At 49.5% G+C, this 23,037-nt stretch overlaps 1 protein-coding gene across 3 annotated transcripts in view; it reads right to left on the bottom strand.

The window, feature by feature from the left end:
* The window catches only part of KATNB1 (katanin regulatory subunit B1), a 558,599-nt gene that overhangs the window by 367,981 nt on the left and 167,581 nt on the right, over positions 1-23,037 (bottom strand). The window lies entirely within an intron of this gene.

The raw sequence follows: 23,037 nt of genomic DNA, 5'->3' as shown, positions 1-23,037 counted from the left end.
TTATGGGGGTAGTAAACCCTCAACTCTGCTTTTTTTCCTTTTACGCTTTGGTGTTAACTCACACAAATCCCATTTTACTATACAAATATATACATATGTGTGTGTGCAAGTGTATGCACAAGTTTCTTTTCGCCCCATTTTTGCAGCCTGCGATAAACAGTTACACCGATTGCTACTGATTTTCTATGCAGCTGCGCAGCTTCTCCGTGACAGTTTTGGGAGATGCTCAAATGCAATTCTCCAAGTTCATATTTAAAAGCTGTAGCATTATTGCACATTAAGCTGCGCTATCTGGTGCTTCGTCTCAACTATAAAAGCTATGGGACGTGAATACTTATTTACGTTCTGGACTTATTAAATTGTAGACAGAAGTGTTAGTGCAAATAATTGAATTTAGCGGAATCTCCCTATAGCCACTTTGATCAGGCATCTCTTGTGCATAGTCATTCATACCTTATGATAACTATGCCAAAATGTAACATCCCAATTCAACTCATCGGTTCTTTCCTCGCATGACTACCTCCCAACAGTCTCTTTTCCTGTAGTTATGAATATCCGATTTGGTCTACGGCGGGAGAAGTCTGTGATGAATCCATCTCTTCACCTACATGCACCAAAGAATATTACACACATTCGATCTCTCGAAGGATTGAGAACTCCCTGGACCAAGAGTATCATACGCACTATGACTCATAGTGTAAAACTCTATAGAGTACCACACCAACATGTAATCCTAGCCCACAGTAAACAAGGGAACTCAGCTTCTAGCTACTGGAACTGCTATACAGATAAACACACTGACGCATGCAGCCTCATTACTTGCCAGGCTAGCCCCATCATCCCTGCACATACAACTGGGGAATACAGGTGTTTCCCCTGCTATATTGAATACCACACCTATCTGGGAATACCTAGGCCAGTTCTTCATGGGTTTGCCCCTTTCAAGGGAAATTAAGAAGCCAAATCAGCACAAATTTCCCACCTGCTTCAAACAGGATGGGAAGTCCTTTTCCCTCTGCCATGGTGAAGGGGGCTGGGGACTAATGGTAGGGCACAGCAGGTTTAGCTCCAACTCCTGGACCTTCTTCTGCTTCTCCGTGCTGCAGTGTGCAGGCAGAGGATGAGCGCGGTAGTCAGGCCCGGTTAGTCTGGGCATGGAATTATGTTGGAGTTTACAGACCCAATAATTCTGGACGGAAAGTCTTAGGTGCTGCCCCCTGCACCCCTATGATATAATTTCAGGCAACTCGTAATCAGGCAGTGGAGAACTCACCAATTCTACAACCTCACAAAGTTGCAGTGAAACACTAAGATATGTTGGGTAGCACCTCATGCTACAAATTGATTTCCCCCCCACCAAATGATGTCAGAGACCTGATAACTGTCTAAGATAACAGCCTCTTAAAGACACATATCCACAGACATCAAACAAAAAGTAATTACTCTCATCTCGCAAGTTTAGGAATTTTAAATAGTAGCCTAACCGAATGCAACTGCGGACTGGGTCAAAATAATAGGTAGTGTTAAGTAGCCAGTATCTGTAGGAAACTGGGTTTTTGTTGCAGTTGTACCCCCACCCTTTTTAGCTGCTGAGTGCTGGTTTTCGAGCCGGACAGTGCACTGAGGCCTGCTAACCAGACGTCAGTGCCAGTGCTCCTTCCTTTAAAAAAAGTGATGACTGGCTGTTCTACAACTGGCAAACTTTAGTACCCCTGTAAATCCCTAGTAAATGGTACCCCTGGAACATAGGGCATGAGTAATAAAGAGGGTTCCTAAGGGTTACAGCATATCTTATGAAACCCTAAGGGACCCACACACAAATTCCACACAGACTACCACTGCAGACTGTGTGACGTGTGCCCTACCGAAGACACTATATGGGCTATATGCAAGTCACAACTACAAAAGGCCTTAAATCCTCAAGACAGGGTGCATTATAGCACATGTGAGGACAAATCTGCATGAGCAGATATGCCCCTATATTGTCTAGTTCCACTGCTGGATATTAAAAGTGAGCAGGGAAGCCATCTTAAGGTATGTACTGGACGCTGGTCAAAACGAGTTGCCCAGCTAAATAATGGTTTTGCCGAAATAATACCTGCAACAAGAAGGTACCTTTAAGGTACCCCCTGAAACCTACTAGTCCTCTAGGGTGCTGGCTGACTGGTCCTGTCCCGCCTGCCACAACAGATGAGTTTCTGATCCCCTAGGAGGTGAGAGCCACGTTCACAGAGATCAGAAACAATGCCTGCTCTAGCAAAAGGTGCTTACACCTACCCCAGCAGGACGACTAGTAAATAAGCATGTCAAAGCAGGGAGCTTCAAAGTAGCTATGCAAGAAGACGTGTTTCACCTCCAGGCTAGTCACAACCCTATGGTGGGCTACCTAAATTGAACACAAAAATTTGGATTCTGCCATCTTAGTTGTGGTGGAATTATGAACTGTGGGACAGCGTGATGCCCACTCCTCTCAGGAAGTAGTCATCTGAGGGGTGTAGTGACGCCATGGATAAGTAGCCCATTGGCTACTACACCTCACTTTCCTTAGTACCCCTAAGTTTAGTATTTAGGTGGCCCCCTGACACCAGGAAACCAGATTCAACTACTGGGAACTGAGGAGGATAGAAGAAGGACCAAAGAGAGCATAAACTTAAGACCTGGCACAGGACCAGACTGATTTGCATATGGCCATGTCTGAACTGGGGTGGTGGAGTGAGCTAAAGAATGATGATGGATTAAACCCAGATCAGTTGACTGGAGGTGAGTGTTTGATTTGCTCAAACGCTCCTTCCATCATCCTCTTTGGTATCGCTTTGTTGGCCCTAAGTTGGCAGGGTTTGCCCAGATGTGAGTCCCTTGCTCACTTTGCCACTGGATTCAAGATAGCCTGGCTGATGAGGGTTATGAACCCGAAACCGGTCCCAGGATGCTCGTTTGCGGTCCAGGGAAGACATGGCTTGGCAGTTCGGGCTGGACTGTTCCCATGAGGCACAGGGTCAGACTGATTTGCATATGACCATGTCTGAACTGGGGTGGTGGAGTGAGCTAAAGAATGATGATGGATTAAACCCAGATCAGTTGACTGGGGGTGAGTGATCGATTTTCTAAAGCGCTCCGTCCATCATCCTCTTTGGTATCGCTTTCTGCACCAAAGATTGGCACAAAACCAGGCCAGGCTGCTTGCACTTCGACCATCGCTTGACCGACTTCACCAACTGCTGGACACCCTCCCAAAAACCCTTGGAGGACTGCTCAGTCCCTCAACAACCGGGAAAGATCTCCCTCTAAGTAGAGGAGCTGCTCCCCTGCAGGCACCGCAAAGCATCTGCCGGTCCAATATATTGCTTGGCATCGGGCTCACCCAACCAGCAGCGCATCAAGAGAAAGGTCTTTGTGCTCCAGGAGGTCAGATTCATCTTCTTGCCAAGTTTGGCGATACCAGGAACCCCAGGATATGCCCAGCACCAACACCCAGGGTACCGGAGCAGTTGCAGCAACCAAGGCCTGTTGGTGGTCCAGTCCGAACTCCAACACAAAGCCAGACCTACTGCTGAGGGATGTCAGGATCCATAAGGCCGGCACAGAGAGTGGCCCTGCTGCCCTATTTCCACTCCTCACCATGTCATCAAGACACAGAGTGAGTCTATGACTGACCGTGACCCACACCTCAAAGCACCCCTGCACCCACACCCCGAGTCCGAGGGAGGTGACGGTGCCAATGTGGTCCTGAGACCCTCAAGAGCTGAGCCGCCCCTTTGGGTTTGGCCAGACTGGTCCCCCAGTAGCCACCTGCAGTCTGATTCTGCAGGAACACGGAACCGCAAGAGACTACAGCGATGTGAGCCTGTCAGACAAAGCCCCATTGCACACGAGCCTGAGTTAGAGTGGACCAACGGTGTCCCTGTGTGCCCAACCCTGCTTGCAGCCTCTTTTGACAGGTACTGTTCGCCATTGACTTAAATGGGGCACCAGATGCTGAAAAGCAAATCTGCACCCGCATGCCCTAGAGCTGATCGAAGTGACCTGTGGTTAAGCCTTGGACCTTGCCCCATACTAACCTTAAGTCCAGAAGAACAGTCACCGAAGTCGCTGCCAACTGACCGAATGCAGTATATAGTTTTTCCCCTATAGAAAAACATTATCGCTTTAAAGATGCAATACAGTGCATTTTCTAAGTCTTGAAAAATCACTAGCTCGAAAAGTACTTACTTGATTACAATGATCTTGGTGTTTTAAATTAATATAAACATTTGTGTTATTTTTATAACTTGGTGTCAGATTTCTTTACTGAGTGTGAGTTTCACTTAATGACTCTGTGTGTGCAATAAATGCCTAACACTATCCTCTGATAAGCATAAATTGCATGCCCACACCACAACAAAAGAGAGCATTTGGGATTAATATTATAACCCCTGTAAACCAGTAAGGCTTCCCTGGACTCTCTGCACAGTGTTCCTCATTTTGGTGAACAATATAAAGAGACTGCTTCCTACAATATCCATTAAAGGTGATAAGAAAAAGGGAAATGTTACTTATCCTGTAAGCATCTGTTTGTAGCATGTAGTACTGCAGACTAACATGCTGTGCATTCTCCTGCCATCTAGTGTGGGTCTTGGATGCGTGGAAGGTGTTTTTCTTCTTATAAGGCTTTAGAGTCAAATGGTATATATAGTGACTCTACCTATTGTTGGCAATGTGCATGCACATCGGCTCCAATAGTAGATTGTTTTATGCACTGCAAAGCAGAAGGATGTAGATGGAGCACAGAGATACAGAATAAGATGACCATGCAAAGGAAGCTTAAAGATAAAGGCAAATGCTACTTACCAGTATGCATCTGTTCTTGGCATGTAGAGCTGCAGATCTACACACTGTGGTGTTGGGCCCGGATGTTTGCAGTTGTTTTTCCTCTTGGAATGTCTTTGGAAGTCACGAGGTATGTGCCTCCTCCTTTGGATCGTATTGCGCATGGGCTTCGGCTCCATCCTCAGATTGTTTTTCGCCAGCAGGGAAATGATGGAGCATAGTAATAAACAGTGAAGATGCCCATGTGTGTTGTATCTAAATAAGATAAACTGGAACAGATAAAGGTAGCCGGGGAGGCGGGTGGGCGTGTGTAGATCTGCAGCTCTACATGCCAAGAACAGATTCAAACTGGTAAGTAGCATTTGCCGTTCGAGGCATATGAGCTGCAGATTACACACTGTGCATAGATTATATAGCAGTACCCATCCTTAGCGGCGACCACCAGTATCTGTTGCAGTGGTTTGAAACAATGTTTTGAGTACAGCCTGGCCCACACTAGCCTGTTGCTTAGTTTGCACATCTACACAATAGTGTTTAGTGAAAGTGTGCGGTGTTGACCATGTAGCTGCTTTGCAGATGATATCTAAGGGGATGTTCCCTAAGAATGCCATGGAAGCCCGTATCTTACGTGTAGAGTGGGCTTTAGGGGGAACAGATAGCATTTGTTTGGCTTTGTGGTATCAAATCTGAATGCATTTGACAATCCACCTAGCTATCCCAGATTTGGAGATGGGGTTGCCTTTATGTGGTGGTGAGAAGGAAACAAACAGTTGTTTGGTCTTGCGAAAGGGTTGTGTTCTCTTGATGTAGTAGAGTAAGGCTCGTTTGACATCTAATGTGTAGAGAGCTCTTTCTGCAACGGGTTGTGGTTGCGAGAAGAATACGGGTAGTTCCACAGATTGGTTTAGGTGAAAGGGAAAAATGACTTTAGGGAGGAATTTTAGATTAGTAAAGAGAACAACCTTGTTATGGTGCATTTGCAGAAAAGGTTCTTGAATGGTGAGTGCTTGTATCTCACTGACCCTTCTGAGGGAACTGATGGCTACAAGAAAAGCAGTTTTCCATGTTCGGAACTGAAGTTCACATTTGTGTAGAGGTTCAAAGGGAGGCCCCATTAGTCTGGTGAGAACGATGTTTAGGTTCCACACAGGTGAGGGTGGCACTCTGAGGGGAATTATTCTTTTGAGGCATTCCATGAAGGCTTTTATGGCAGGTACTCTAAAGAGTGATAGATGTTGCCTGTTTTGTAGATAAGCTGCTATGGCTGCAAGGTGCAGTCTAATAGGCGTGTAGGCTAGATTGCATCTTTGTAGGTGTAGTAAATAGCCTATGATGTGTTGAATGGACACGTCTAGGGGATTGAAGTTATTGTTGTGACAATAGACCACAAAACGTTTCCACTTGGCTGCGTAGCAAGCTCTAGTGGTGGGTCGCCTAGCTTCTCTAATGACGTTTATACAGTCAGGGGGAAGATTTAGATAACCGAATTCTAGGATTTCAGGAGCCAGATCGCAAAGTTGAGCTGAGCTGGGTCCGGGTGCCTGATCTCTCCATGGTTCTGGGTTAAGAGGCGTGGAGAGAGGTGCAACTTTTGGTGCGGTACTACAGATAGTTCCAGCAGTGTGGTGTACCACGGTTGTCTGGCCCAAGTTGGAGCTACTAGTATGAGAGTGAGGGAGTGTTGTTGTAGTTTGCGCACCACTAATGGAATGAGTGGGAGAGGCGGAAAAGCGTACGCAAATCTGCCTGACCATCCATATTGCATTGCCTTTGGACATTGGGTGTGGATATCTGGCGGCAAAGCTTGGGCATTTGGTGTTTTCGTGGGTGGCGAAGAGGTCTATCTGTGGATGCCCCCACATTTGAAAGTACGGGTGAAGAACTTATGGGTGGAGTTCCCACTCGTGGATTTGTTGTGTTTGTCTGCTGAGCAGATCTGCCATAGTGTTTTGGACTCCTGGGACATGTTGGGCTAGGAGAAAGTTTTTTTGGGGTATGGCCCATCTCCATATGCTCTGTGCTAGCTGAGAGAGTTGCGGAGAGTGTGTGCCACCTTGTTTTTGTATATAGTACATGGCTGTCATGTTGTCTGTGCGGACTAGGACTGCCTTGCCTGAGATTTGTGTTTGAAAGGATTTTAGGGCTAAAAATATGGCTAGTAACTCCAGATGGTTGATGTGGAGTAACTTTTTTTGAGGTGTCCACCTGCCCTGCATGGTGTGATGTAGTAGGTGAGCTCCCCGGAGAGCGATGCGTCCGCTGTCAGTACTATCTGAGGAACCGGGTCCAGGAACGATCGCCCTTTGGAAAGGTTTTTGGTGGTCCACCACTGCAGAGAGCGATGGTACGTCCGTCTACCAACACCAGATCTGTCAATTGACCCTGGGCCTGGTTCCATTGGCGCGCTAAGCACTCTTGGAGAGGATGCATCTGATGTCTTGCGTGAGGTACTATGAATATGCAAGAGACCATCATTCCTATTAGTTGCATGAACACTCGAGCTGGAAGAGAGTGTTCTGGCTGAAATTTGGCACGTAGAGCCTGAATGCTTGCTGTCCTGGCAGGACTGGGGTAGGCTAGCGCTCGAGGTGTCCATGGTGGCACCGAGGTATTGTTTTACGTGGGACGGTTGCAGATGGGACTTTGCGTGGTTTACTGTGAAGCCCAGTTTGTGAAGTAGCTGGATAGTGGCGTGCGTGTGTTGTACACACTGGTTGTATGAACTGGCTTTTATTAGCCAGTCTAGGTTTGGAAAGACATGGATGTGTTGTCTCCGCAGGTGTGCTGCCACTACTACTAGGCACTTGGTAAATACTCGTGGTGCTGTGGTGACTCCAAATGGGAGCACTTTGAATTGATAGTGTTGGCCGTCCACTACAAATCTGAGGAACTTCCTGTGAGCGTTGTGAACAGGAATGTGGAAATAGGTGTCTTTGAGGTCTAAAGTGGTCAGGAAATCGTTGTAGGAGAGCAGTGGAAGTACCTGCTGAAGTATGACCATGTAAAAATGGTCTGAGTGTATGTATCGGTTTAGGGGCCTGAGGTCTAGGATGGGCTTTAGAGTGTCGGCCCTTTTTGGTATGAGAAAATATAGGGAGTAAACCCCCATATTTTGTTGGTTGGTAGGAACTAGTTCTATCGTCCCCTTTTGTAGGAGGGAGATTACCTCCTGCTTTAGTAGTGTTAAATGTTCCTGTGACATTGGGCGTTGTCTGGGTGGAATGTTTGGGGGGGTAGATGTTAGTTCGAGGCAGTAGCCTGACCAAATTATTTGTGTTACCCATTTGTCTGAGGTGATGGTAGTCCAGACAGGAAGGAGAAATTTTGGAGTCTACCCCGACCGGAGTGGGATGGTCTGGGGGGAGTGGAGGGAATTCATTGGGCAGGTGCGGAGGCAGAGCGGGCGATGTTTGTCTTGCCTCTGCCTTTATTATTGTTGCCTCTGTAGCCGCCTCTTTGGTAACCCCTTTGTAAAGGTGGATTGGGTAGGGGCTTTATATGAAGTGGAAGCGGTGTCGGAGGAGTAGCCTCTGGATGTGCTTCGAAAGGAAGAGCGGCGAAAGGAGCGCCTGGGAGGGTGCGATTGTAAGGATCCCATAGACTTCGCCGTATCCGTGTCTTTTTTTCATTTTTTTTAGGGCCTCATCCACTTTTGGGCCGAACAGATGTTCCTGGTCAAAGGGGTGGTTCAGGATGGAAGCTTGCACTTCTGGTTTAAAACCTGAGATCCTTAGCCAGGCATGGCGACGGAGGAAGATGCTGGTGTTAATGGCCCTGGAGGCGGTGTCAGCGGCATCTAGGGCACAGCGGATGGAGGTATTGGTGATGGTTTTGCCCTCCTGAATTAGCTCATTGGCTCTATTTTTATATTTATCAGGGAGGTGTTGCATTATGGCTTACAGTTCGTCATAATGGGCCCGGTCATATCTAGCCAGAAGCGCTTGTGTGGTTGCGATGCGCCATATGTTGGCAGCCTGAGATGCAGTGCGCTTGCCCGATGCGTCCAAGAGTTTGAACTGTTAATCAGTAGGTGGTGCTTCGCCTGATGCTTGGGAGTTTGCCCGCTTTATTGCTGTAGACACTACTAGGGAATCTAGTGGTGCTGGCCCTCCGATGTAGGCGGGATCGGTAGGGGCGGCTTTATATATTTTGTCTATGCGAGGGTTGATGACCCTGGCATGTGCTTAATAACTCCTTTGAGCATGGGCAGGATGGAGGTGGCCCTGTGTGTTGTGTCGAAAGTATCCAGGAGGAAGCTCTCCTCCACGGGGTCAGTATGGAGATCCACACCATGGTCGTGTGCAGCTCTCTGGAGTAGGTGGTTGAACCCCAATGAGTCTTCTGGTGGGGATGGTCTGGAAGGGTAGATATCATCCTGCGGGACATTAGGGATGTCTGGAATGTTACAGTCGTCCCATGGGTCTGGGGAGCCTGTAGGAGTGGGGTCCACCGTAGGTTGGTCATGGGGCTCGTCCCCCATGTCATCATAGACATCATCATGGTCATCATCCGGAGAGGGTGTGGGGGGAATGATGAGGTGGGGGAGAAGGAAGAGGTGGAGGGGCGGAGGAGGGGGTGAAGGTATTCTTAGAGGGGAGGTAGCAAAGTCCTTCCTCTTTGGAGGTGGAGCTGGGGCAGGCTTGTCCAGCTGTCTCTTTTTATTGCTAAGCCTCAAATGTCCAGTCTTTGGGTCTTTGATCAGCGTTTTCTGCAATGGATCAGGCTTAAAAAGTTCTTCAGATAGTGGCCTGTCCGTCGGCGCCGAAGGGATCGGGGCGTATTTTTTTTTGCTTTAGAATCTGCACTAGGTTGTTGTTTTCAATTGTGCGGCTTTGGAAGGGTTGGGTTGGTCACTCGGCTCCGAGATGCTTTCGGCTTCGAGGTGTGGGTGTCGATGGCCTGGTGTTTTTTTCTCGGCTCCGGGGACGGTGTCGGAACCGAGGAGCTGGTGATTGTTTTCGGCGCTGAGTGCTTCGGTGTGGAGCTCGGTGTCGAGGAGGAGGCCATTTTCTTTTTCGGCGTCGGTGGGGAGGAGTGTTTTCTGGCACCGACAAGGGGCTGGCTCGAGCCCGAGCCGCCGGAAGGCTTGATAGGCTTCTTTACCGGTCCTGAAGGTGCGGTGTCGGAAGGAATGTTCTTGGTTGTACCTAGGCCCGGGGGCGAAGACGTGACCGAAGCCTTTTAGGTTGCCATGGAGGGTGGGGGTGGGTGTCAGTACTCATGACCCTCTGTGCCAGAGTGATGTCTTCGACATCTGATTCGTCGGCTTCGGAGGCGCTGACGAGGTCCTCGTCGGTGTGTTGTCCTTCTGGAGCGTCGACGCCTTCCCCGAAGATGTCGTCTGGGATCGCTGTAGATGAGTGCGCCATAGTTCTTCTTGCCCTTCGGTCTCGAATGGTTTTCTTGGACCGGAAGGATTTGCACGCCAGACAGTCTCGAGCCTCGTGTTCAGGGGAGAGGCAGAGGTTGCATACCTCATGGAGATCAGTGTGTGGGAATTTTGACCCACATCGAGGGCACTTCTTGAATGGAGTCCTTTCCACTAGCCAGGACCGGAGCTTGGGTAGGCCCGAAGACCGTCGTCGACGACTGGAATCGAAGGTCTGGATCGATGAGAGCCGCGTCGAGTGTGGAGATCGCGATCGAAAACAATACCGCGAAAAGGGGGGAGGATCACGCGTCGATTGGAACTGGAAACTGTTCGGAACCGGAGCGCGAAGATCACATCCGAGCCCGATGGCAGAAAAAAACAATCTGAGGATGGAGCCGAAGCCCATGCGCAAACGATCCAAAGGAGGAGTCACATATCTCGTGACTTTCAAAGACTTTCCAAGAGGAAAAACAACTGCAAACATCTGGGCCCAACACCAGATGGCGATCGATGCACAGTGTGTAATCTGCAGCTCATATGCCTCGAACTGTGAGGTTTCAGGTTCCGAGGCGCCTACCTAGCGTCTCGGGACTACAAGTCCCAACCACCCTAGAACCAGGAAGTGGGCGGCTACATAAGGCCAGAACGCACGTACGGAGGCGTGCGTTATTTTGAATTCCAGTAATCACCCTGTTCGTTGGTTGGAGCTCGGCGTCCACGGCGAAGCAGGTACGGAACGGCGCATCCGAAGGAGGAACAGCGGAGTACTCTTCCCCGTCCCTCGGAGCTTGGCGACCAGGCGGGGAGAGTAGTTGCAGGCCTACAGCGGGAAGAAGGGAGGAAGGTGAGAGACCCGTATCTCGGCGGAGATACCGCGGTCGGCCCTCAGGGCGGATCTCATTGACTCGTCTTGTTCCTAGAACCCATAGGAAAATCACTGCTGCGTAGGGTATTCTATCCCAGCAGGGCGGTGTGGAATTAGGCAACCACGTTTTGATTAACACGCACAGGTGTGCGAATGATAGCAGGATTGGGAAACTAGCTCGAGACTTGGCCTGAACTAAGACAGGGAAACAGGCACTTAGGAGTGAGCATTAGCGCGTTGATATCCCCGGGGAAGGAGCGCTACAACGTAGGAATCCCAGGCGACGGTGTTTTCACCGCGGAAGCCGAATCACCCCGGGAAGGCACCCAGGACATACCCCATCGAGGGAAGAGGAGAGAGACCTTATGTAGGGGTTCAAGTTCAGGCAGCAGAGTTTATTGCGATTCAGCGAGACTCACAGAGAGTAGACTGTATGATTTACTTGTATTTTGGTGCATATTTTATGTCGATGCTCACAGAGAGAGAGCTGTGAAGTACATGGTTGGTAGCACTGGCATTAGCGAGACAAACGGAGAGTAGACTGTTGGTTTACATATTGTTTGGTTGTTATATTGTTTTCTCGTTTCAGGACCTATTCCCTGCTGACCCTTCCCCTTTCCCTGTCCCTCGCCTGATCCCCTCTGGGCTCTGTAACCTACTGGTTGGAGCTCGAGGCGATCTGGAGGTGGAACTCTATTCTTCGCCACCCGGATTCCGAGGAGCTCTGTAGAACCTGACAGAATAACGCACCCAAGTTCGGTGCTCCTCCCGGTCCGGGGTGGGAGGCAGAATAGAGTATGACCTCATTAGAAGATGTGTTGCAGGCTTTGACATTGGTTCAGCAAGAACTGGTGGCTTCACGGGTAGAGGCAACGGCCTTACGGGATAAGGTAGACAGGCTGTCGCGCAATCCGTTTGACGTAGCCGCGCCTGTTGGGCAACAGATACACGTGTCCGTACCCCCTCCCATTCCTTTGGCCAGTCCAGAACGGTATGCGGGTGACCCACAAAAGGTACAGATCTTCCTCACACAGGTGTTATTGCATTTCTCTTGCAGACCCTCGTCTTTTCCCACCAACCATTCTAGGGTGGCGTTCGCCATCTCTTATCTAATAGGGGACGCCGCATCATGGGCGGTTCCCATAGTCAGGAATAATGACGCAGTCCTCTCCGACTGGGACGCCTTTAGGTTGGCGTTCGAAGGGGTGTTCGATAGACGCACGACGACGTTCAGCGCTGACAAAGAGCTGTTGACGTTAAGACAGGGGAAGACCGACTTGGTATCCTATCTGACTACCTTTAATAGATTGGTGGCCGAGGCTGCGTGGCCGGAAGAAAAACGCATGTCATTATTTTATCAAGGGCTGAGCGAGGAGTTAAAGGACATAGTGGCACAGATAGACCCTCAACCCGTAACCTGCCTGGCCTTGATGAATTTGGTTTTAAGACTAGATGGCCGATTGACGGAACGAGGGGGTGACAGGTACAAGGGGAGTGGGATGGTTAATAAAACCCCACGGAGAGAGATGAACCCCGTGTCCCCTAATACGGAACCTATGGAGGTGGGGGCCTTGAGACCGGCACTGACCAAGGCGGAAAGAGAAAGCAGGAGAGCATTAGGGCTCTGCATGTACTGCGGTAAAAGAGGGCATTTTGTTCGAGAATGCCCTGCTAAACCAAAAAATACGGGGATACCGTTTCGAGGGAAGAAAGCGGCAGTGTCCTCGCAGCTAACAGCAGACAGCACCCCCGAGCGGGTTTCCTCTTCTCCACCAGAGACCACCGTATGGAGGATTCCGTCCTTAGCCAATACCAAGTCCACTGCCACGGAAGCACACATAGTGTTGACCGCAGGACTGGAGGTAGGGGGACAGGAGCACCAGGTACTAGTCATGTTAGACTCGGGGGCCACAGGGAACTTCATAGATAAAGGACTGGTTGATCTGCTATCTATTAAGGCGGTACCTAGGGAATCCCCGGAGGAGGTTCTAGCTGTAGATGGCGAACCTCTCAAGTCGGGTAACATCACAATGCATACCGGGGATTTAAAAATGACCATGAATGAAGGAGATCAACAACATCAGGAATTCATAGAATTCAACATCATAGCTGCGCCACAATACGAAGTAATATTAGGGATGCCTTGGTTTGTTAGCCACAACCCCTCCGTTAACTGGAGGGAACGAACCGTACGCTTTGACTCACACAAGTGTATCGACAGTTGTTTAAAGGAGCCACATTCTCAGGCCCTGGCGCTAGCGGGTCCTTTTCGCTTGGCTACAGCGGCTGAAAAGGAGGTAGAGTTGCCTGCTGCGTATGAAGAGTATGCTGAAGTGTTTAATAAAAGGGAGGCGGAACAGTTGCCACCGCATAGACCCTTTGACTGCAGGATCGATCTGATAGACGAAGCGGTGGTCCCGTCTTGTAGGGTGTATGCCTTGTCCGATCCCGAAACCCGCCACTTAAGAGAGTATCTGGACAAGTATTTGTCCTTGGGGTTCATCAGGCCTTCTCGTTCCCCTGCTGCCTCGCCGCTCTTTTTCATAGCGAAAGCTAACGGGGAATTGAGAGCCTGTTGCGATTATCGAAACCTAAACAAAAACACCATAAGAAACAGATACCCGTTGCCACTGATCAGTGTCCTGCTGGACCAAGTAAGAGGTGCAGTGGTGTACACACGTTTGGATCTCCGAGGGGCCTACCATTTGGTAAGAGTTCGGCAGGGGGACGAGTGGAAGACCGCTTTTAAAACCAGGTTTGGTTTGTACGAATATCTGGTTATGCCGTTTGGGCTGTGTAATGCCCCGGCGGCATTTCAGTATTTCTTAAACGAGGTACTGAGAGAGTACATGGATATCATAGTAGTGGTCTATATCGACGACATTTTGATATACTCTGCAGACAAGCGGGACCATACCACACATGTTAAAATGGTCTTGGAAAAGCTAAGGACCAATGGCTTATACTGCAAACTCAGTAAATGCGAGTTCGGTGTCACCACAGTGGAGTTTTTGGGCGTCATCCTAACACCAGAAGGGCTGAGCATGTCGGAGAGGAAGGTACAAGCCATACGAGACTGGCCTATTCCCCGTTCAGTGCGGGAAGTCCAGTGTTTTCTCGGATTTGCGAACTATTATCGCAGATTCATACAAGATTTTTCCCTAACAGCGGTACCCATTACTCGACTGTTAAGGAAAGGAGTACCTTTCAGGTGGACGACGGAGGCGACGGAGGCGTTTGAGGCACTAAAGACCAGCTTCATGACAGCTCCCATCCTTCGACACCCACAAGCGGATGGACAGTTCGTCGTTGAGGCGGATGCATCAGAGGAAGCACTAGGGGCGGTTCTGTCCCAAAGGGACCGGGAGACAGGCCGGCTACATCCGGTGGCGTACCTGTCGAAGAAGCTGGACAAAGCAGAACGCAACTATACGATTGCCGAAAAGGAACTTTTGGCAATAAAACGGGCGTTTCAAGAATGGCGCCATTACCTGTGGGGGGCGCAACATCAGGTAGTGGTCTACTCCGATCATCGGAATCTACTGTATTTGAAAACAGCACGCCACTTAACACCAAGGCAAATGAGATGGACCCTCTTTTTTGCCGAGTACGATTTTATCATCACCTATCGCCCAGGCACCGAAAATCGGAAGGCAGACGCCTTATCCCGCCAGAACCTAACGGATGGATGCATCACCCCAGCGCCTATGCCCATCATCCACCCGGACAAGGTCATCTGTGTGGTGAGGGCAGAGGACTTTTTGACGAACCTAAGAGCCAGTAGATCAGTGGAAAGGTGGGAGGCTTGGAGGCTAGGAGCACCGAACCGACGCCTCAAGGACGGGCTTCCTTTTCAAGGGCAACAGTTGTTCCTCCCGACGAAGATATTACGTCGCCAGGCCTTTCAATGGTGCCATGATTCCCCACTGGCAGGTCACCCCGGGTTGCAAAAGACAAGGGTGACAGTCGCCAGACATTTCTGGTGGAACAACATGCAAAAGGACCTCCGGCTGTGGGTGGCTGCATGTGAAGTGTGCGCCAGGAATAAGAGTGAAAGAGGGAAGAGAAAAGGACTATTACTCCCGTTACCCACTCCTCACCAACCATGGCAAGCAATCAGCGTTGACTTCGTCACCGGACTACCGGAGGATGACGGGCAGTCAGCCATCTTAGTGGTAATAGACAGCTTGACAAAGATGGGGCATTTCATCCCCTGCCACAACCTACCCACGGCGGCTCAAACGGCGCAACTGTTATTGTCCCAGGTGGTCCGCCTTCATGGGTTACCAGGTGTGATTGTGTCAGACAGGGGCCCCCAATTCGTGGCCAGTTTTTGGAAGACGTGGTGTAAGGCCCTGATGATCGAATCAGCTACGTCTACTAGCTTTCACCCTCAGTCGGACGGGCAGACGGAACGTCTGAACCAAACACTAAAGCAGTATTTACGATGCTACGTGGCTCACGCCCAGGATTCGTGGGTATCCAAGCTGTGGATGGCCGAACTAGCTTATAATGGAGCATGGCATAGTTCGATAAAAAGGTCCCCATTTCAGGCCAATTTCGGTTATGAGGCTAAAATCCTACTTGTGTCCTGGCCGGAGAATCTGAGGGATCAACCGGCGGTTCATTCCAGGCTACAAGCATTACGCAGGATTCACAAGCACACGCAGGGGGCGTTGAAGAAAGCGAAACGGCAGTACAAAACATGGGAAGACCGGAAGAGGAGAGCGGGTCCGGAGTATCAAGTGGGCGACCATGTGTGGCTTTCAACCAGTTATATACGGTTTAAACTGCGGAGTGTGTTCCACCCGAGGTTCATAGGCCCTTACCGGGTGGTGAAAAAGATTAATCCGGTGGCCTACAGGCTTAAGTTGCCGGGATCTCTACGGATTTACCCGGTGTTCCATTGCAGTTTACTGAAACCGGCCTTGACGACCGCCAGAAGACCGCCCCCCCCGGTGTGGGTGGATGGGGGTCTGGAGTACGAAGTGGCCTGCATCAGAGACGCCAAGTACAGGAAAGGTCGGGTGTGGTTTTTAGTTTCCTGGAAAGGGTACTCCGAGGAGGAAGATTCCTGGGAACCTGCTGACGCGGTGCACGCCCCTGCAGCGGTTCGGAGGTTTTACGGCAGACATCCGGAGAAACCTGGCTCTAGGAGGCGCTTGGGGGGAGGACCTACTGTGAGGTTTCAGGTTCCGAGGCGCCTACCTAGCGTCTCGGGACTACAAGTCCCAACCACCCTAGAACCAGGAAGTGGGCGGCTACATAAGGCCGGCACGCACGTACGGAGGCGTGCGTTATTTTGAATTCCAGTAATCACCCTGTTCGTTGGTTGGAGCTCGGCGTCCACGGCGAAGCAGGTACGGAACGGCGCATCCGAAGGAGGAACAGCGGAGTACTCTTCCCCGTCCCTCGGAGCTTGGCGACCAGGCGGGGAGAGTAGTTGCAGGCCTACAGCGGGAAGAAGGGAGGAAGGTGAGAGACCCGTATCTCGGCGGAGATACCGCGGTCGGCCCTCAGGGCGGATCTCATTGACTCGTCTTGTTCCTAGAACCCATAGGAAAATCACTGCTGCGTAGGGTATTCTATCCCAGCAGGGCGGTGTGGAATTAGGCAACCACGTTTTGATTAACACGCACAGGTGTGCGAATGATAGCAGGATTGGGAAACTAGCTCGAGACTTGGCCTGAACTAAGACAGGGAAACAGGCACTTAGGAGTGAGCATTAGCGCGTTGATATCCCCGGGGAAGGAGCGCTACAACGTAGGAATCCCAGGCGACGGTGTTTTCACCGGGGAAGCCGAATCACCCCGGGAAGGCACCCAGGACATACCCCATCGAGGGAAGAGGAGAGAGACCTTATGTAGGGGTTCAAGTTCAGGCAGCAGAGTTTATTTCGATTCAGCGAGACTCACAGAGAGTAGACTGTATGATTTACTTGTATTTTGGTGCATATTTTATGTCGATGCTCACAGAGAGAGAGCTGTGAAGTACATGGTTGGTAGCACTGGCATTAGCGAGACAAACGGAGAGTAGACTGTTGGTTTACATATTGTTTGGTTGTTATATTGTTTTCTCGTTTCAGGACCTATTCCCTGCTGACCCTTCCCCTTTCCCTGTCCCTCGCCTGATCCCCTCTGGGCTCTGTAACCTACTGGTTGGAGCTCGAGGCGATCTGGAGGTGGAACTCTATTCTTCGCCACCCGGATTCCGAGGAGCTCTGTAGAACCTGACACGAACATAATATTACCTGCAACATCTAAAGGCTTCCAGGGAAGAGGCTGGGTGCATGCGAGTCTACAGCTCTGCATGCCATAAACAGATGCTTACAGGGTGTACAGTATATAGGCCTAGTGTCCAGAAGACAATGTGACGGGAAAGAGTGAATGCGCTTAGGCAGTGATAAATGAAAATGTAGGCAGAAAATCCATGTACCACACTGAGATAGCAGTTGCTCTCATGGTGCTTGTTTTGCCATTTTTAATAGACAACCATCTGCCAAGGTGCTGTGTTTACCGTACCAGGCCAAAGCATGCAAATCGGGGGGGACGTACCATTTAGGTTGCACTGGCCACAAACGAGCCTGGCAGTGGCTGAAGGCCCTCAGAGGATGATTGGTTGGTACCGGTGAGAGAAAGATGCAAGATGCAGATGGTAGTAGCCAGGAGGATTGTGGGATAGCAAAAAAACTGAACACCACAAGAACAACAAGCACGGGAAAGGAACATGATGTTGCATAGACCAACTTTTAGTGTATAAAAGGAGGGAGTGCAGATCCCTCAGGGTAGCTCACAGAGCCATGCGGATCTGCTGTCATGCCCACAGCTACATCGTTACCCGAGAGGGAAAAAGAGGTCAGAGTGGGCTTCCTCGTGCTGCTAAAGTTAGGTTCCAGGGGTTGATGGGGCCAGATTCTCCAGTTCTTTCTTGATTTACGGAATTATTTTTGTGCTTTTCTTTACTGCATTGCTGTATAAGATATGCATCACATGTGTGTGCGCTAGGCACGGAGGTTTTGTTGCACTCTTGATTAGCTAATCGTCTAAGTGAAGATGTGGACAACTTCCATCTGAGGTGAGCGACTTCCACAGCAAGACACTTTGTGAACACCCTAGGAACTGTCGTTACCAAGAAAGTCAGCACTTTCAACTGATAATGCTGACCACTTACCACCGATGTGCAGGCTGGATGCGGAAGTAGGCCTCCTTCAGGTCGAGTGAGGTCATGAAATCGTCCTGCTGCAGTAGAAGAATGACATCCTGGAATGTCACCATGCCAGGATGTATTTATTGAGGAGCCCGGGGTCGAGAATGGGCCTTCGCAACCCATCTTTTTAGGGAATGAGGAAGTATAGGGAGTATACCCCTTTACCGCTGTGTTGTGGTGGCACAGTTTCTATGGTCTCCTTGCTGTTTTACAGGTGCGGCCCCTTGGGGGGCTGCGCCCCTGCTCTTACCTAACTGTACTCTTGTTTTTGTACGCTCAGCTGTAAAAGCCACTAAATGGTGTCTGTTGCTGTTGATGGAAGTGGATGCCTAACAGTGGGGGGATGATTTTAGCATCTCACCGGTATTGTAAGCGGGGAAAGGAGCAGCAGGCAGATGGTTCTGTAATGTCCCCATGGCCTTTGCACTCTGTGTCCTTTATCTTTTCCAGCATCTGGTAAACTTGTGAGATGAACAGTTGATCCCCACCAGACGGCAAGATGACTAGATGCTGCTGCACCTCTGGTTTAGAGCTGAAATCACGCAGACAGGAGTGTCAACGAAGGACGACAAGTGTTAATGCCACGGGCAGCAGTGTCTGCCAAATCAAGGGCACTCCGAATGTTGGTGTTAGTTATAATTTTACCCTCCCACAAGCTTTTGCCTCCTTATCCTGGTCCCGTCCGGGAGGTGTTGAAGCAACTACTCCATTTCATCTTAGTGGTGTCCTACCATACCGGGTGAGTAAACCAGCAGAACTGGCGATATGCCAATGCGTAGCATACTGGCTAGCAGCGTGTTTCCCTGCCACGCCTATCTTCTTAATCTCCATGTCAGGAGGGGGTGCATTACCAATGCCCTTGGGATTAGGCACACTCTCGGGCAGTGTATATCACCACTAACAATGGAGCTGATGCCAATGTGCATTACCAGCAATAGGTGGCATCACTAGACCTCGTGACTCTAAGAAAATAAACGTCTGGCATATGTCCAAGCCTAACACTAGATGGCAGGAGTATGCACAGCATGTGTATCTACAGCTACATATGCCACAAACATATGATTACTACTAAAACAACAAAGTTTAAAATGTTTCATACCTTTATCACAAAACAACTTAAATTTTGCATGGAAAAGAAAATTTTAATTTCTTGTGATCAATTGCAGCAGAGAAATAGGGATGGTAAATAGCTGCAGCCGGGAAAAAAGGTTATGTTATGTTATCAGGAACTTATAAGAGCACACGGTCACTGAAAGGTTTCATGGCGCTAAACTTGAGTAATATTACGGCGCAAGGACTCATGCATAAGTTTGCTCAAATAGCCAAGTTTTGAGCGCCTTTCTGAAACCCAACAGATTATCGCAACTCCTGATTGCTAAAGGTAGAGTATTCCAAAATTTAGGGGCGAGGTAGGAGAACCTGCAACCTCCTTGACGTTTGCGCTTGAAGAGGGGGAGAGTCAGTAAATGGAGATGGGCAGAGCATAAGTAACGTAGTGGGGCATGCTTTGCAATCATGCAGCTGATGAATTTAGGACTCCTACCGTGCAGTGCTTTAAAGATCAGACAGCCGGTCTTAAAAGCTGCACGTTGGGCAATTGGAAGCCAGTGAAGTTTAGATAGCCAATGTCTAGCAGATTGCCATTTAGGTTATAGATTAATCTTGCGGCCTGATTCTGCCCTAATTGAAGACGTTTATGCAGAAACAGGGGCAGGCCAAGATAAATGGAATTAGAGAAGTCAAGACGTGAGAGGACCAAGGCGATCACAACTTGTATAAGTGCTGAGTGAGATAGCAGGTGGGCGATCTTGCGAATTTTACGCAGTTGGAGGAAACAGGAAGAGACCACTGCTCCGACTTGTCCCTTGAGTGACAGATCAGAGTTAATGGTAACCCCCAAACTCTTCACAGCGGATGAAGGGGTGGGTGGAACACCTAATTCAGTCGGCCAGTAATGGTGGCCCCACAGGATCTCGCTCTTCCCAGGCAGAACTAATTCCGTCTTGCCCGGGTTGAGTTTGAGGTGATTGAGGTCCATCCAGCGCTGGATGTGAAGCATGGTGGCTTGAAATTCAGTGGCCGAGTCAGGGGAGTCCAAGGTAAAGACAAGCTGAAGATCGTCAGCATAGTTAAAGGTAGTTACCTTTCTATCTTTTAGTGAGTGAATCAGAGGCTTTAGATAGAGGTTGAAAAGGAGTGGAGACTGGGACGAGCCCAGTGGCACCCCGCATGTGGTGGAGAGCTTGGTGGCAGTAAAAGGACCAAGACGGACCGCCTGTGTCCTGTCTTCAAGGAAGGACTTTATCCAATTGAATGTGGGGCCCTGTATGCCGGCCTGCGCGACACGGACCATCAGAATTTTGTGATCGACCGTGTCAAAAGTGGACGACAGATCCAGGAGCACCAAGGCCTGAGGGATGTCCTCATCTGAGTTAGCTCTCAGAGTGTCTAATGCTGCAAGGATCACAGACTCCGTAGAGTGAGCAGGCCGAAAGCCCGCTTGGCGAGGCTCTAGGTAGTCCGTTTGTTCGACAAAGCCAGAAAGGCAGCCTGCAACATGGGTTTCTAAGATTTTAGCCAGGAAAGGCAAGAGAGAGATAGGGCGATAGTTCGAGAGATGTAAAGGATCAGCCCCTGGCTTTTTCAACAAAGGGACCACAATAGCGTTCTTAAAGGCTGTAGGAACCGAGCCTTGCGCTAGAGATTCATTCAAGAAGGGAAGCACATGATGAGAGAGGTTAGAAAGGGCGAGCCTCATAGCCTGGGGGGGGGACAGCAGTCGTCCGGGGACCCGGATTTAACACGGGTCATTAGTTTCGAAAATATCTGGGGGCAGATGATCGGAAAGTGAGACAGAGTTGCAGAATTAGTACGCCTGCTATCCGGAGGTTCTGTACAAGCACTAGTAGAGATGCTGGCTTTGATGGTGGAGATTTTATCCAGAAAATAATTATTCAGAGAGTTGCATAGCTCTTGAGTAGGAGACTGATTAGGGAGTATTCTCTCAGAGTTGCAGAGGTCATTGACTATCAGAAAAATGTATTCTGACTTATTCTGAGCGTTGAGAATTCTGGCTGAGAAATAGGCCGCCTTTGTTTCTAGTATTGCTTTTTTATACTCTTTGCGAGCCAGTACAAACTGCTGTTTATCTTCTATAGAGTATCTAGACCTCCATTTCCTCTCTTTTTGGCGGAGCTTAAGTTTTTGTTTTTTTACCTCAGCAGAGAACCATTTGTGGGCGTCTGAATGGCGGGCGCGGGAAAATTTGGTGAGCGGAGCATGAATATTGGAAGCCAGCAGTAGCCAATTCGATATGCTCTTTTCCATGAAGTTAACATCGGGATTGAAGGTGGGAGCTGAGCTGGCCAGAGTTTTAACGAATTCTGATTCATTGAGTGTCCTCCACTTTCTAGTCACCCCTCCTACAGCCGTGGGGGGTTTGACCCTAGAGTTTATGGTGACCGTAAATTTCAGTAGATAGTGGTCTGACCAGATACATGGTGAGATTAAGGACACTGATAGAATAATGTTAGAGGACCAAATTTGGTCCAGAATATGTTCCTTTTCATGGGTAGGGGCTAGAACATGTTGGACCAGATTCAGGTTTGAGAGCAACTCAGAGAGTTCTGTGACGTGTGATCCGCCCCGGGCATCCTGAAACCAATAGTTCAGGTCTCCTATAAGTAGGACATTAGAATAATTGGTGAAGAGGTTTGCCATTTGTTCACTCAGTGATAGGGGAAAAGTAGGCATTGCCTGAGGGGGGGCGGTAGATGAGCACAAAGACAAAAGAACCATTATTAGTGTCGAGTTTAAGAACAATGTTCTCTGCTTCCAGGAGAACAAGGGGAGTGAGGGTAATAAACTTAAAGTTTTTATGTATGATAGCAGCTACCCCACCGCCACTCTTTCCTGGGGACCGATTAGCGTGCAAGATGTAGTAGTCAGAAGGGAATGCTGCCAAGATATCTGGGACAGAGTCCTGGGTAAGCCAGGTTTCGGTGACCAGAAGAATATCTGGCTTTTCGGATGTCAGCAGCAGAAAAATGTCAAGCTGGAGCTTGACTAGAGAGCGGGTGTTAAGATAAAAAATGTGCAAGGCGGGATGAGTAGCTGTAGTAGATCTAGGGGTAGGGGGACTGGGGGGGGGCAGCCAAACAGCTCGATTTTTGAAAAATATAGTTTTTCATTATGCTTCTATGGACGACAGGTTTAAAGGGGACGTAGGGGTGAGCTAATAGTCTAAGTTCTGTAGAGGAATATTTAATGGTTTTGGTATTAGTTGTGGCCCCTGGGCCCGTCTGGGCGCGGACGGGCGCAGACGGGCTTGCCTTTGGCGCGCCCCCGGCGTGCATCCGCTGTGCTCCCGCGCTGCAGTGATCATTTTAAGCCTAAGCCCCGCCTCTAACTCCTCCTCCTACCGGCCGATTGGATGAGGCCAAGGGGTGGAGAGATGCAGGGGAATGGAGCAGCGATCGAGCCACGAAGTAAGTTCTAAGTGATATACAATTTTTTAGCATAATAAACACAAGTCAATAATATTTAAGGCAAAGTTAAAAACACTGTCAGCAGAGGTCCGCGCGGCAACATTAAAACAAATATGCCCACTCCTGCGCTGCAGTGATCGTTTTAAGCATAAGCCCCGCCTCTAACTCCTCCTCCTACCGGCTGATTGGATGAGGCCATGGGGTGGAAAGATGCAGGGGAATGGAGCAGCGATCGAGCCACGAAGTTTTTTCAGTTTTCTCACCTCCCATCAATCTCTGCCAGGTCTATTTCCAAACTTTGT

This window comes from Triturus cristatus, chromosome 12 (assembly GCF_964204655.1).
Source record: "Triturus cristatus chromosome 12, aTriCri1.1, whole genome shotgun sequence".
Lineage (NCBI taxonomy): Eukaryota > Metazoa > Chordata > Amphibia > Caudata > Salamandridae > Triturus > Triturus cristatus.
Note: the sequence above shows the minus strand (reverse complement) of the source record. Positions and strands in the feature narration are given on the sequence as shown.